The sequence below is a fragment of the Etheostoma spectabile genome, chromosome 5 (assembly GCF_008692095.1).
Source record: "Etheostoma spectabile isolate EspeVRDwgs_2016 chromosome 5, UIUC_Espe_1.0, whole genome shotgun sequence".
Lineage (NCBI taxonomy): Eukaryota > Metazoa > Chordata > Actinopteri > Perciformes > Percidae > Etheostoma > Etheostoma spectabile.
In genome coordinates this window covers 5,486,903-5,490,059 of record NC_045737.1, presented here as the reverse complement: position 1 = coordinate 5,490,059, position 3,157 = coordinate 5,486,903, and the positions used below count along the sequence as shown (strand labels likewise).

Below are 3,157 nucleotides of genomic sequence, written 5' to 3'. Positions count from 1 at the left end.
ACACACACACACACATACACACACACACACACACACACACACACACACGCACAGATGTTGTTCTGTCCACATAGCCATACATAAGTGGATGCACATATACTGTACCTATTAAATACAAGCACCCAATACACTAATATAATAATATCATTATCAGCTATTACAAAGTGCTTTACAAAAAAACAAACATAGGAGACATGCAAGCCATATTCATATTTCTGTACAGAGACATGCTTATATTAACTCCTTAGCTTTCCTTACAAACCTCTGCAGTCTGCATTAAGAAATTCTATTCAGACCTAGCTTAGTCTACATCCACGACGTTCCACTTACGGGATTGGGTTCCCAAACTTTTTCACATGAAGGACCCCTAAACTAACACAAATTAGACCATGAACCCCAACACCCCCCCATAAGATTTTGCCCCAAAGTGCCCCATCTGATAGATTTTTTGCTTTTAGATGTTTTATTACAGAACGTGAATGAAACCCATGACCATAATAGTCATACATTCTGTCATTGTGCTACTTATGGATAGAATTACAGTGAAATTTAAAGTAAAACATTTTTGTTTCTCCTTTTGGCTGGGGACCCCCTGGAACCTCCTCAAGGACCCCTGGGAACCACAGGTTTAAAGAAATGCCAATAAACAACAGCATGTTTTCCTCCCATACCGGAATGCTGTGTGGACTTGTGTGTGCCAAACTAGTCCTAGGAAAACATTCCCCCCCTACCTTAGTACACTTTACACTAGTTTTTTTAATTAAAAGGTGCCTAATGCATTTACAGATTGTAAAGCCCCTTGAAGAAAATTTGTGATATTGGACTGCTTTTGGTTAATATTAAGATAAAAACAAAAAAATACAATCAGTCGGATGCAGGTCCATACTGGTATTTAAACCCACCTCACATATTGTAGACTTGTGGCAATTGCATACATATTTAGAGGCAGGTCATATATTATTAATCTCTGGGTATGAAGCTCACGCCTCTTTTCATCTTGCCACCTGGACAATGATGAGAGCTTGTAACATCTAGAGACAGTCAGATGTTCTTGAACGCACATCGAGGATTCACACCCAGTCAGCAGATGTTGTGGGCCTCCCTCCTGTGTCGTGTCCACCACATCAGACACACCAAGTAATTCTACTGAACTGGCTCTCAGTTATCTAATCCGGAAGCTATCAAGTTTGGGTTATGCAAAGATAATGATGGCACCATAACATAGGCAATGCAAACACAGATGCTCACCCGAGTCTTATTGTTTTGCGATTGAGTCTATCTCTGTCTGGGAAATAGGCTAAGGTGTGTATTAGGCCCTATTTCCACCGACCTTTAAAAGTCCCAGAACATAACATTCCATAATGTAGCAGCCTAGACTCCCTCAATCTCTGGAGACACACATACATTCCTGCTTGAACACAGGACAGGTTTAGTGTTGGTGTATGGCCAAATAGATCTTCTCATCCCCTGACCTGTGACCTACTGTAGGAGTGAGCACCTCTTCTCATCTTACCACAACATAGTGTTTCTGGAAATTCCACAACTTCCCAGAAGCCATGCGGTCTTCACGATGCTTGATTTGTTCATTTAAGAGTCCAAAATCCAATTTGCAATTTTATTAAAAAGAGAAAAGTAGAAACATTCTCACATTTCAGAGGCTGAAAACACATAATATTGTATTCTGAGCTGGTGTAGTATTTTAATAAAAACAATTCTAACACAAACTTGTTTACCATGTTTGATTGATTAAAACATAGTATTTTTTTGTCTAACCATTTATACATATAATTCACCACATGATTTACTGAATTTGAGAGAAAATCCAATTAAAATGAGTAATAAGTAGTCAAATCAGACTTGTTTAAATAGGTATTTTCCCATGCTATTAGTATCTGAACCTCTAAATTTACTGGTGTACTATTAAATATGAACACTAGAGGGCAGTTACTCTCAACATCCTCAGTAACATCAGCAGTTTTAGTGTGTACTGTACAGCTGGAATTATGCACAAAATATTTTATTTTTGACCCTTACTCATATTATTTACATTTAGTGTGGTGTATTCATGACCCTGAAATCTGCGTCTCCATGTTCAGCTCAAACGGTAAACATGACATGCCAACTGGCAAAATTGTTCTGTAATTTATTTACATAAACTTATAACAAACAAGCATACAGTCATATTTACAGGTGTGTGTGAGAGAGAGAGAAGGAGGGGGGGGGAGGGGTGGTGTTGTTTTCCAACCCTACTTGTGTGTCTTTACTCTCAGGGACATAGTGGATTAACTGACAGATACTACACATATTCACGTGTCAGATGTGTGTATGTGATCCACTTGACAACCTGTTTGTCTGTTGTTGCCAGACTTAGGGGGCTTTAGTGCTGTGTGTGTGTGTGTGTGTGTGTGTGTGTGCGCGCACGTGCATGCATGCTTGTCTGGACATGTGAGATATGAGAGTAGCAAATGTTTTCTTAAATATTTGGGTTGGGGTTTTCAAATGAGTCATATACAGAAACAGCTCTACAGTGCTGAGTGTGTGTGTGTGTGTGTGTGTGTGTGCTGAAGATGTTTATAGATCAAAAAGCAGGGATGATGAAGCCTTAAACCTAAATTGTGAGGATGTGCTGCTTTTTTGTCTTATGCGATTGTAAACTGAATGTCTTTGGGTTTTGGACTGTTATCAAAGTTAAATATTATAACATGGGATATAAATAGTCAAGCAAAACCATCATCAGTTCATTTTAATTTCATATTCCCATACTAATGCGACTGGGATCAACAGAATGTCCCCCATAAATGTTGCAAGTCTGTTATAGCCATGTAACAAAATACATAAAAACCGGATCTAATCAGCAAACTTCTTTGTTCTTTTTCTGCATGGTCAGGTTTGTTTTATTGTTTAAAACGTTTTAAAAAGATTTTGCCTGTTTTGCTCAAGGCATTTGTCCATAACTCGCCCTGTGCTGTCAAATAGATCAGTCAAATTACTGAAACGTGAATCTTTACAGTGCAAACTTAACCAGTACTACTACGGCTGGGCAATATAGAGAAAATCAAATACCACGATATTCTTGACCAAATACCTTAATGTCAATATTGCAACATTATTGTATGGTTGACTATTGGTGCTTTAACAAAATGTTATTTACACAATG

General features: G+C 38.2%; 1 protein-coding gene across 2 annotated transcripts in view; it reads left to right on the top strand.

The window, feature by feature from the left end:
- LOC116688904 (ubiquilin-1) overlaps positions 1-1,083 on the top strand; it is a 6,776-nt gene extending 5,693 nt beyond the window's left edge. For both annotated transcript variants that reach the window (XM_032515093.1, XM_032515092.1), the window contains one exon: positions 50-1,083. The gene's annotated coding sequence lies outside the window, so the exon portion shown is untranslated. The remainder of the gene's footprint in view (positions 1-49) is intronic.
- The last annotated feature ends 2,074 nt before the right edge of the window (positions 1,084-3,157 follow it).